The 12,714-nt window shown below is 35.2% G+C and overlaps 1 long non-coding RNA gene across 2 annotated transcripts in view; it reads right to left on the bottom strand.

The window, feature by feature from the left end:
- Positions 1–3,016, bottom strand: part of LOC145665713 (uncharacterized) — a 55,498-nt gene extending 52,482 nt beyond the window's left edge. For both annotated transcript variants that reach the window (XR_014127615.1, XR_014127616.1), the window contains exon 1: positions 2,514–3,016. This is a non-coding gene — a long non-coding RNA (uncharacterized LOC145665713). The remainder of the gene's footprint in view (positions 1–2,513) is intronic.
- Positions 3,017–12,714: the final 9,698 nt, after the last annotated feature.

The raw sequence follows: 12,714 nt of genomic DNA, 5'->3' as shown, positions 1-12,714 counted from the left end.
CCTTAAGAAATAAATAATGAAATGAAAATGTGGAAGGAACCCCGAGAAAACCCACAGACACGATGTTTGTTTAGCACAAAGTTCACTTGGTGGGAGCTGTAATTGAATTTCTGACATTCCTGAATACAATACAAAAACGTAACCTGCGTTCTACCTGCCCTAAACAATCAAACGCCTTTCTTGAATACCAAGAACAAAGAAAGCCGCCCTGTCAATTACTATCTATTCTCAGAAATTCATAATATTGTTCCCAGGCTTACGTGTCTCAGGTAAAGTCAACATTCAAAGAAAATTCCTGAATACAATACAAAAACGTACATCTGCGTACTACCTCCCACTAAACGAGAATTTTGAATACCAAGAACAATGATAGCCGCCTTGTCAATTATTATTTTTCATCAGACTTTACTAACATTATTTCCACGCACATGTATATACTCTCAAGGTCAACATACTAACGATATTCTTGAATACAATAAAAGAAACTCACATCTGCGTCCTATCTCTTTCATGATATTTTGGAATGCAATGGCAGTATTACAGCAAAAGAACAAAAGAAACAAAAGAACAATAGCATGAACAGGTGTTCACTTTTGAACGATGGGTGAACGAGAACGAGAACGAAGTATCTACTTACATGGACCTGTGGGCGGAAGTGCATAGTTTGTTAGTTATAAGGTGCCGAAAACGTGAAAAAATTAACTTGAAAGGTCCTTATAGTTCCTCTACTATAGGACAGATCGTAGTCAGGTCAGGCATCACTGAGGAACTTGTATGTGAACTAGTATATATTCATCTTGTGAACTAGTAGTGAATATTTGTTACTATCCAGAAATAAATAAATAAAAGAAAATGTAATTATGCATCTGACTTGTGTATTGTATGACGTTCACCTTCCCTTGATTGAAGTGTGCCCAAATGCATTGCAAGTTTAACCAGTCAAAAACCTGTTTGGGCCCCCACAGAAGTGCGCCTGGCAACCCACAAAACATTCGTGCACTCCACTATCATGTGGGAACGCTGAACTCAAAAGGGGTCATGAGTAAAAAAAAAATCTTGATAATTCTGCGCAACGACCCAAAGAAAAAAAATTTGAAAGGCTGTTATGTCTACTTTTGGGTTCCCCTGTAACGCTATCTGTACCGTTTCACTTTCTGTTGATCTGTTTCTCCGTAATTATTACAGAATCTTGTTACTGAATCTACCCTTGTACCACTTTTGTTCAAACATACCTAGATTCCCTAAACTATTGGGTTTTCTCTGTATTTGTTTCAAATAAAAATTTTAAGTTTCAAAATTTTATCTATTTAATTGGCATCTCAAGAAAAATTAAATAATAAAAAAATAATGTAATGTGTACGGTTATGCTACATTTCTCTGGTTAAGCTTCACAGTATGTTCACCTCCTATATCTGCATTACATTTACTGTATTGAACATTATTACGTATTCTTTTACCGCAAAAAATCAAAATATTATTTTACAAAAGTTCGCTTAAAATCTTAGAAAATAACCTTGTCATTACATCATCCCTGTTACTTACGTTAAAATTATAATGCATCATCAACAAGCTTTCAGTTTTATATTTATTCTTAATGCAGGGAATTAAACATCCTGCTCCTTCATGTTTTGTGTGCTATATTACTTATTTTGGCACAAATTATTATTATTCATTACAAATTAATTAAGCAGGAATACTCAACTGCTATGTTAATATTCATTACATATTCGCACACATCAACATTACATCCTTACCCTAAGTTAACCTAGAATTAACCTACACACAAATACATACATAAACAAAACACGAAATATCACATTATATGTATCAGCACATATTAAGCATAGAGACGTGCAAGAAAGCGAAACGGATATCTTTACCCTAGTCTATTTTCCATCATTTTCTTCTAATTTAGCGTTAAAAAAATCTTTTAAAGTGAACAGCAAACTTTGATTTTTTAAATATATATATATATATATATATATATATATATATATATATATATATATATATATATATATATATATATATCGAAGACGGGATACGAACTCCGTACCATCAGTGACGTGCAACTGTACACTTAAATATATATTTTCCATTTCTTTCGAGAGTGTATAAAATAATAATGAACTATAGGTATTTCAGAACACGTCGCTACCGAATTCTCATTTTTTACTTTGTATATATCATTACGGTATTACCTAGTTAATTTGGTACATGTTCATATTTAAAAAAATGTTATGCAAGCCTAAAGAGAGATATCGAAATTTCTATGGATTTATCTACCTTCTACATCGCATACTGAAATAAGATACTATACATGATATGTACATTTGGATAATCCCCCTTTTCCAAAGAGAAACTGTTTTGGTTTACATGCGAATGCTCGAAAAGTAGCTCTATAAGGAACGAGGTTATTACTTACACATCGTGCAAACGGTGACTATCACTAACATAATCATTTCTTGATCGTCAAATTATACTATGGAGTAGAATGAATTTGGTTCACTAACCTGGTTTTCTCTTTACACTTTCCAAACAATCACAACCTCGAATACAAATTTTCAGGACCAATTTCACAAAAAAGGAGGGTCTGGGTTCCATTCTTTCCACCGGACATCGAACCTGGACAATAGGATGACTGGGCTTCACTTCCACTTGCAGGTATTAACATTCCAGATTTCTGCATTCCACGCACAGTTCCTTCTATAGATACTTGGATATCTGTATTTATATTTTAACCTTATTCGTTTTCTACCGTTCGCTAATAGCGAACAATTCCGTAGTTTCAAAACATAATCTTCATCAGAAGATACCAATTCATTATGTGACCGTCAGCATGGCCACAAGTTTACACTTTTGGACAGACAGTGTATTTCTTTCTAACTTTTATTCATTTTACAAAATCATTATTTTATTCACGGAAAAGAAGTTATTTTTCTTGCTTGGTTCTGAGCGCTTCCAAGCTGGTGAGAAACTCAGTTCTTTCTTTATCCGCAGGTGTTCCTCAGTTTTTATCGCCGCTGACAACAAAACAAAGAACTCGTTGTTTCTCAACTCAACTCTTATCTTATTAACAGAGTACTTTGAAACAGTAAACTCCCTAAGTGAAGTTAACAACCCATGGTTTTCGTTACTGTGACTGTTTTGTATATATTTTCACAACAACAATTATTACAGTTTGGAAATCTTTTTACACATGACGTTGCTACAGTGTGAGCAAGTACGCGTTGAATGTTGCATTCCCACGCATTAACGTTTCGTCATCCCTCCTACCCAGGGTTGCCACACTCGAGACTCGCGATGATGCCAAACACGGGTCTGAATTATGCTAGATTTTTGTAAATTATGCCAGATTTTCAAATTACCTTTCCTAACTAATTTTAAAGACCCACCCCTATTTATCTTCATTATTTTAACCCATTTGAACCCAAATTATTTTTTTTTATCGAATTTAATCTTGGTTCCCGTCAGATTGGTAGAAATAAAGGTAAATAACATATTTAAATACATTATGGTTCACGAAAATGTCATGGACCCCTAATTCGGTAATGTTCCATTTTTGGAACAACGGGCCTGAAAGGGTGCAGGTTTCTGAAAGAAAATATTTCAATTTAGCCAGGCTAAAGTATTATTTCGTTAACATTTTAGGATACAGATTTTACAATAATTAGCAATATTCATTAGATACAAAGTATACAAATATTGAAACATGTTAATATTATGCATATCCACATAATAACAGATTTTTTTCATTATAATTATTTTCCAATACATTACATTCTTACTACTGATGGAAGTAAAAGAAGCACTTCCATGTTGTGTTGCTTTCACTGTCCACATCTTGATTGTCTTTCTGATTTTACAATGAAATGTCCTTTGTCATATCCCACTTCATTTATTTTCTTTGTTGACTGGTCGCAATAGGTCTCCCAACAATTGCTGGTTGTTGGGATTACTTTTGTTATGCGAATTTGCAGAAGGCTGACTTTCATTACATGTACTAGTTTTCGGAGCTTCATTATCCAACAAACTCAAATATAAATTCATTTCTCAGCTGGCCGGTTTGCATTACTGTAAAAGAAGCTTCTCCCTTCGCGGGCAACTAATTTTTAGATAGCCTTTCTATATCTGTTTTTCTTCTTCCGAGAACTCTTCATTTTCTGGTGGTGTAATGACAATATTTGCAGCAAGACTATCTTCTCCGTTAGCAAGTATATTTATAATTTCGTCAACAGCCAATCTGAAATATAAAAGGGAAGATTTACATTTCTGGGCATCAATGGCCATGTTAGCCCGTCACGTTTGACACTCGGCGAGAACACTCTCCAGGGAAAGGGAATGAAGCAAGTGTTGGGGAAGGAAGGAAGCGGCCTGGGACATATATGTTAGGTACCACCCCGGCATTTGCTTGGTGTGAACGAGAAAAGCCAGGAAAACCTCATTCAGGATGGCTGGTCTGAAAAGCTTCTTACACTTTTACGACCGAGAGCCCGCACCGTGAATCAAACCCGGAACCGCTCGCACTCTATCTGAAATAAAACAGTATTTCTAGAAATAAATAAAATCCATATGAAGTTGTGAAATATACATTTAAAATATAAAACAACAAAATATTTATTTATTTACAAGCTACCAGACACAGGTCAAAGGCCATTTTACAATGGAGTGATCAACATAATGATAACATTGGGGAAAAAGTGAAAGGAAGGCGGCCAGGGCCTGTAAAATTGTGTAGGCTCCTAATGATTCCCCTACAGTACCTATAAAATATAACTATATAATATGCCTTTATCTATGTCCAAAATTTACTGTTTTTATTTCACTGCAGTAAAGTGAAATCAATAATAAATATTACAAAATGTAATCAGGCATTCCTAACAACTCCTACATATAGGTAAATAAATGTACGATCCAGTGAATGAGCGATCAAGACACCTGCAACTCTATTTGGCTGTCATGTTTCAACTGAAAAAGAGCTGCTTCGTGGCTAAGCGGTTAGCGTACACGCCTTTGGCATGGGAGACCGGGTTCGATCCCGGCGGAAGTTCATGTGGTTCGGATTCCACTTTAATGAATAGGCCAATTCTCATATAGCCTCGCTGCTGAAAGGAACGTTAAATTCACAATCAACTCAACTCAACTGAAAAGCGTACTGTGTGGGTGTAACAATTAAATCAATTTTTGTGTATAAATTTCCCCTCCTCCATGAGACCAATAAATTCCGAATGTAAGTGCAAAATGCCCTCAAAAGCGGCACAAATAGCATCAAATAAAAATACGCTCATAATATGTACGAAACAATTACTAATTCATGCAATAAAATTGCCATATTCCATAACTTTATGGGTACATTTTCGCCCGTTTTTCCAAAAATGGAACAAACAAAACGCAAACTTCACGTACCCGTTCGAGCCCGCTGTTCCAATATTGGAACATTTAAAATTATAAAACGCTTTTATTAATAACAATCATAATCAATTATTGCATTTCACATGCACTGAAAACTTGATACTTCTCCTACCCAAATAGTATTATATAGGTAGAAAATTCATAAACGAACATAAAATTCACTGACCTCCTTTGAGACGCCATAATTTGTTCTTATTCAACGCAACTAATATGGACAGTACACATCGTTCCCGCCAATTCAAGACAAAGATACGCCATTTGCTGAACCATTGGTGTCAAATGAAGAGGTCCATACAAAAATTGTTACCTTTATTCACGTAATATGAAAAATAAAAGTAAAGTAAAAAATGTTCCAATTTTGGAACAACGGGTTCAAATGGAGTGTATTAACTGTATTCATGTACAGCTAACATGATGCTGTCAGGAATGATAGTAAATGGCACGTTATAGGGGAGGATGGTCGAATTTATATTTTATGAATGGATAACATTTTAAGAAATATATACACAACATGCTCCTTTGGACACAGGCCTGAAGCATTTCTTTTAGTGTATTACTAACTGTCCCCTGACGGTCATATCCTTCCTCTCCCAAGTTGTAAATTGAAATGGACAGAAACATCCCAGATAACCGATAACACATTCAGGTTTCAGTTGACAGTAATAAAGCTATGGGTAAGTAAATGTGTTTCGCAGAGTCACGTTTGCTATTTTTGAACATTGCGTTTGCTCTGAATTCAACAAAAAATTACAACCGCAGAAATACTGACAGGTTTCATTGCTCCAACCATCGTTTCACGTAAAAGAAATGATTCCCGGCAGTCCTTGAACCATCTAAATTTCCGATCTTTTTCTGTTCACCAGAGAGAAGAATGAAATTATGCTAGATTTGGCCAGGATGCTAAAGTCAAGATGCTAGATGCTAAATGCATGTGGATTATGCTAGATCTAGCACCAAGATGGTAGATATGGCTTCACTGCTCCTACCGTGCGAACAGTGCTCATAGCCTGCATGAGTCGCAGACGAAATGACTAAGCCACACAATTGCCAATGTGTATTCTTCTCCACTGAACTGCTTTATATAGAATTATTGGGTGAAAAATCCATCAGTCGTGGAAGGAACCTTCAAGTTCAGTCTGCAACACTTGTTTAGTCGCCGTCTTCGAGTTTTCGTTCCCACAGAACTGAAACATGTGTTGCCAGAGCTCTTAAATCTACCACCATATATTTGTATTATGTAGGAATATACAAACTTCGATACTTCTCTTATTAATTTTTATAATGTACTACCAACACGAGGCATGGTGATCGGGATGTTCCCGAGTGTTAGTAAAAGCGAGGAGTTGGCGCTTATCACTGGGAGAAGAAGGAACGAAAAGTCTCTTGCGAAGAATTTACCTACGTATTAGTACAGGATAATGATGAGGAGTTATTAAGTAGGTGGTGAAATTGTAATTGCCGCACCAACCGGAAAAGTGAACGAAGTGATGTTCTAATATTTATCTTCTGGAGTGCAGCATTTTCTGAGTTGCGAAGCTTCATCAGAAGTTAGTGTTCCCTCCGATTCCCACACTCATTACCCCAACTACACAGTGAAAGTCTAATGTACGTGTGAATAGCGATTCAGTGCAAGTGATCACAATATAACTAAAGGGCTATGTTCTTAGTGTTTACATCTATCATACTCATATCTACGTATATCAAGCTTTGTAATATCAAGCGTTTTATCTTCAATTTCATTCGTTCAGTTCGTGTGTATGAATTTCTCTGTTTAAGCATTTGTGCTATGTGAAGTAAAAATGTTGTGTGTTATTAATAGACTTCGGATTTTTGCATATTTGCATGTGTTTTTCCTGATGTGATATTGATATGCTCTTTAAACAGAAATCCGTTTCAAGTGTTTTGGGGTAAAATAGCAGGGTTTTATAGTGTATATATTTGCATATTTCGGAGGTTAGTGCATGTTTATGTCGTTACTGCATATAAATGCATATGTAAAGGAACGATCAAATTGATAGTTTTAACGTCCAACAACTTTCCTCATAAATGGAATATCAAGTTCCTAATATAAATTAGAGTCAAGATCTTAAAATGGTTGATTGTTCTCACTTGTCAGTTTAGAATATCTTCCAAGGCCATGTGAAAGGAGAATAACAAAAGGGTGAGTGATTCATCCTCCCGGCAATGATACGTGACTGTCACCTTTTTGGAAGAAGATATAAATAACGGTGTCAAATTACCTACAACAAAATTTCCACGTCATACATCTCAGAAGTTAAAGTTGCTACTGTCGTTTGTGTGTGGGGAGGGGGGAGATTTGAAATTGTGTGGTCTTGTGGCAGTATAAGAATGCCAAAAGAAAAATCTGGGTCCATTTAGTTGTAGTGCGACATTTTCAAATTCGAATTTTAACTAGCTCAGAATTTTGTCCAATTTTTTGTCCACCCAAGAAAAAAATTGTACCATTCAAATAAACGAGGTAGGGCCATTTCAAAATTTCGACCACTTCAATCACCTGTAGTGCGACATCTTAAAATTGGAATTTTAATTAGCTCAGAATTTTATCGAATTTTAAAACATTTTTGTATCACCAAGAATAAATTCTGAACCATTGAAATAAACCAGGGACGGTCATTTAAAATTTGGCCACTGAAATTACTTGCAGTGAGACATTTTCAAATTCGAATTTCAGCTATCTCGATGGTACAAAAATCTGCAAAAAATAGGGAAAATTCTAAACTAGTTAGAATTCGAATTTAAAGATGTCACACTACTGGTGATTGAAGTGGCCAAAGTTTTGAAATTACCCTCTTTTGTTAATTTGAAGGTACAATTTTTTATAGTACAAATATGTAAAGAAATTGGGCAAAATTCTGAGCTAATTAAAATTCAAATTTGAAAAGTCGCATTACTGGTGATCAAAGTGGCTGAAATTTTGAAATGGACCTCCCTCGTTTATTTAAATGGTACAATTTTTGTTCTTGGGTGGACAAACATGGAAAAAATTCTGAACTAGTTAAAATTCAAATTTGAGGATGTCGCACTACAGGTGATCGAAGTGGCCGAAAATTTAAATGGCCCTTTCTCGTCTACTTGAATGGTACAATTTTTTTCTTGGGTGGACAAAATTCTGAGCTAGTTAAAATTCAAATTTGAAAATGTCGCACTACATGTGATCGAAGTATAGAAGTATACAGGTATAACAATACACACTTCTCAATCATACCTATTCTGTCTATCAATACAAAACTTGGAACACACATTTCTTATCTCCTATATTATTTTCCGAGATACATTTAGATTGTCTACTTTTACCCGGGGCCACTCCAGAAGGGTCCAAAGTTGATGGGAGGGATTTCTGGAGGGGATTTTCCCAACATTTTCTCACCTGTTCAAATGCATTATGGACCCCAATACATAGCACCTCTGGAAAATTTGTTTTATGCTGAAGAGAATTAACTATAAACCGTTTTCCAATGAACAGTGTTGATACAATAGCTATTTCACTGCGATTTTCTTTATACCAACAGGGTTAATGGGCCACAGGGACTTACTCCGTTGTTCTTGGCACCTAATTTTTTGTGCATGAACATATCTTTATGTTTATCGAATACACTAGATTTGATTCGGATGTTCGGATGGAACGTTCATGTCCGTTCCTTGTTAGCTAGTTAAAATTCAATTTTGAAGATGTCTCACTACAGGTGATTCAAGTGATTGAAAGTTTTAAATGGCCTTTCTTTGTTAATTTAAATGGTAGAATTGTTTTCTTGTGTGGACAAAATTCCTGAGCTAGTAAAAATTCAAATTTGATGATGTCGCACTACAAGTGATCGAAATTTGTGAATGGCCCTCCTTTAATAATTTGAATGGTATATTTTGTTTCTTGGGTGGACAAAAATTGACAAAAAATGAACAAAGGTGTCACACTACAACTAAATGGGCCCGAAAAATCTTCTAGAAGTTATCTTCTGAAGCAATGAATTGAAGTTGACAGACGTTAACAATTCAAGATGAAAATATATTTTGTAAAGTGTATGCTAAACAAGTAATACTTTCAAAGTAAATTTATTTTCAGAAAATGACATTTCTATTTTGTTCGACAGCAAAAGCTCAAACTTTAGTTTTTTTTTTTTTTTTTTTTTGCCTTCTTATATTTTCAGTTTTAAATCTGGTAAGAAGTTTATGCAACTATGAAACAGCCTAGATGTAGCTTTCTTTTTGCATACTTGACAGAGTTTATCCCAAAGAAACCGTAGAAAAATGTATTTCGGGAGGAAATAAACAACCTTTTTAAAAATGAGCTCTAAATATAAGAGTATTTAAATGTAAGCTTGTGTTGCTTTCATACACACTTCTGTCTCTCGAAACGTAAATTCCCTACTAAGTCTTCTGTTATGTTTTCGATAACTTCACCTTCTTCCCATTTATTCCTTGCTCAAATCACTTTATTCCATTTAAAATATTAATATTACATTGTAAATTATTGCTGTTTGAGACGGACAATGTTACGGTAGGAGAAAATTGGACACAAAAATTAATTTCAAGTGGATTTATTTTCTTTTAAACAAGAACATAAGGGTTTTTAATATAGGCTTTTAATACAGTAAAAATTTCCTTCAATAGGCCCCTTTTTAAACAGAAACTTATTTTAAACGGAAATATTTCACGACTCCATGAATTTAAAGGTAAAATAAAATGTGTTAAATTCTCTTGATTAGGCGAAACCTGTGTTGTGAACAACGGATGTTAAAATACGCTTTTTAATGGAAATCAAGTTCCGTAATGCAGTGTTTAAAAAAAAATTTAGGCATTCTGTGAGAGGTTAGGTATATGAACTATGTTGTCTGTAAAGGTCTTCGTTTACTTGTTACCCTACACATTTACTCTTTAGTTTACCACCATGTAAGGCCCTAGCAGGACCGTAACTTATGGGGAGGCAGGGGGGCAACTGCCCTTCCAGGAAAGCTCCCCGCAGTTCGAGGGGGCTCATTTTGAGACAAAATTTTCTTACTCCATATACGATACGAACATTAAATTATAAATGAAGCATCAAACATATCACTATATTACATAAACAAAACAACACACTAAAGGTAAATAAAACAAAAATGAGTCGTGGGCCGATTTCAATAAGAAATGTCTACAATTAGGGGTCCTAGAAAAAATATTTATTCGTATGGGTTTGGGATTTGTCAATGTTGTCCACTTAACTAATTTATGTATGGAACGGGCCCAGGGGCTTAACTAACGGCCCCGCAGACCTTGTGCGGAAAGGCCCACAGACTCCGTAAAGGGTAAAAGAAAAATGGAGAGAGGGGACAAAAGAATAAGAAAAACAACTTCTTCTAAAAGACCCAAATACGCGTATTAATGCTCGCTCCCCCTCAAAAAAATCTAAGTTACGGCGCTGGGCCCTAGATACTGTGCGCCTTTTTGTACGAAGTGCAATTTACATTGTTATCTCCAAATACCAATCGTTCTCTAGCTGCTCTAGAGACAGGAACAAGGAGCATAACATACACAATAGATCAAAAGGGAGACAAAAGTAAAGGGAGGAGCGCTGAAAAGAGCATAGCAACTACTTTTTGTCTTGGCCTTTGAAACCATATGTAGGCTCTTTTTTTTGTTCACTGTAAGTTTTATGTGTATTAATTCATAGCATATATAAATACTGTAATTGAATAAGGTAGGCCTATGTACAACATTTTATTTTATCTCACTATGTCCATTATATGTATGTACCTTATTTATTTTTAAGCATAGATTTATCTTCGTTAACTTTAAAACCTTTAAAGGAAATTTTTGCCAGTCTTGTTCAATTTCGCTGGGCAGGTTTTATTATGTGCTTATGCCAGTAATGTTTCTTCACTTTTCTGAGTATATTTATTCTTTATTCACAGATACTTGGCGCATTATTTATAAAACAATGACGGATCAAAGGAGGAGCTAAACCATAGTTTGCAGCTTTATTCAGTATAAAGCAGGATTGAAATACATTTTATCCACTTTGTACCTGAGCGTCAAGGGGTTCCCTATATATATATATATATATATATATATATATATATATATATATATATATATATATATATATATATATATATAACTCTATGGCTTATGGAACCCGGAGGTTCAATGCCGCGTTCACAAAAGCTCTCCACTGATTTCTATCCTTAGTTAACTGCATCCAGTTTCTACTTTGCATTCCAATCTCTGCGATATCCATCTTAACATTGTCTTCCCATCTGCGCCTAGGTCTTTCTAATGGTCGTTTTCCAATTGATCTTCCAGCCAAGACTTTGAAAGCGTTTCTATTTTCTTCCATTCTAGCTACATGACCCGCCCACCTAAGCCTCCTAGACTTTGACGACCCTAACAATGTTGGGTAGACCATATAAATTATGTAGTTCCTCGTTATGAAGTTTTCGCCATTACCCATTCCCGTTCCTCTTGGGTCCGAATATTCGTCTCAGGATCTTGTTCTCAAATACTTTCAGTCTATGTTCTTCCCTCAGAGTAAGCGACCATGTTTCGCAACCATACAGAACAACAGGCATGATTATCGTTTTGTATATTTTAAGCTTCAGATTCCTCGATAGAATTCGCGACGACAAGAGATTTTGAACTGAATAATAACACGAATTCTCTGCTTTTAGTCGACATTTAATTTCTTCCTGAATGTGATTTTTTCTGTTAATATTGATCCTAGATATTTGAAACTATCCACTTTATCAAAAGTATTATTTAATATTTTAACGCCTCCATAATTTGCCGTATTACGGTCCCGACGAACTTCCATGTACGAGTATTTAGTTTTCTCTGCATTTACTTCTAAACCCATGCCGATGCAAGGGTTTAATAAGATCTCAGCATTTCTTTCTATTGTTCTCCTATCATCACCTATTAAATTTACATCATTAGCATATGCCATAACCTGGTGAATACCGTTCAACTGTAGGCCGTGGTTGCTATCTTTGATTTTCCTTATAGCGTATTCCAGAACGAAGTTAAATAATAATGGCGACAACGCATCTCCTTGTTTCAGCCCATTTTCGACGTGAAAGCTCGTGGACAAAAATTTTCCTACCCGTACTTTACTTTGGGATTTATTTAAACATATCTTAATTAATCTAATTAGCTTTCTCGGTATTCCAAGTTCTGTAAGAACGTTGTATAATGTTTTTCTCCTAACCGAGTCGTACGTCTTTCTAAAATCAATAAATAGTTGATGTACCAGGGTATTGTATTCCCACTTTTTTCGAGTATTTGGCGAATGGTAAATATTTGGTCAATAGTTGA

Source organism: Thermobia domestica, chromosome 12, assembly GCF_964235325.1.
Source record: "Thermobia domestica chromosome 12, izTheDome1.hap1.1, whole genome shotgun sequence".
In the NCBI taxonomy this organism is placed as follows: domain Eukaryota; kingdom Metazoa; phylum Arthropoda; class Insecta; order Zygentoma; family Lepismatidae; genus Thermobia; species Thermobia domestica.
Note: the sequence above shows the minus strand (reverse complement) of the source record. Positions and strands in the feature narration are given on the sequence as shown.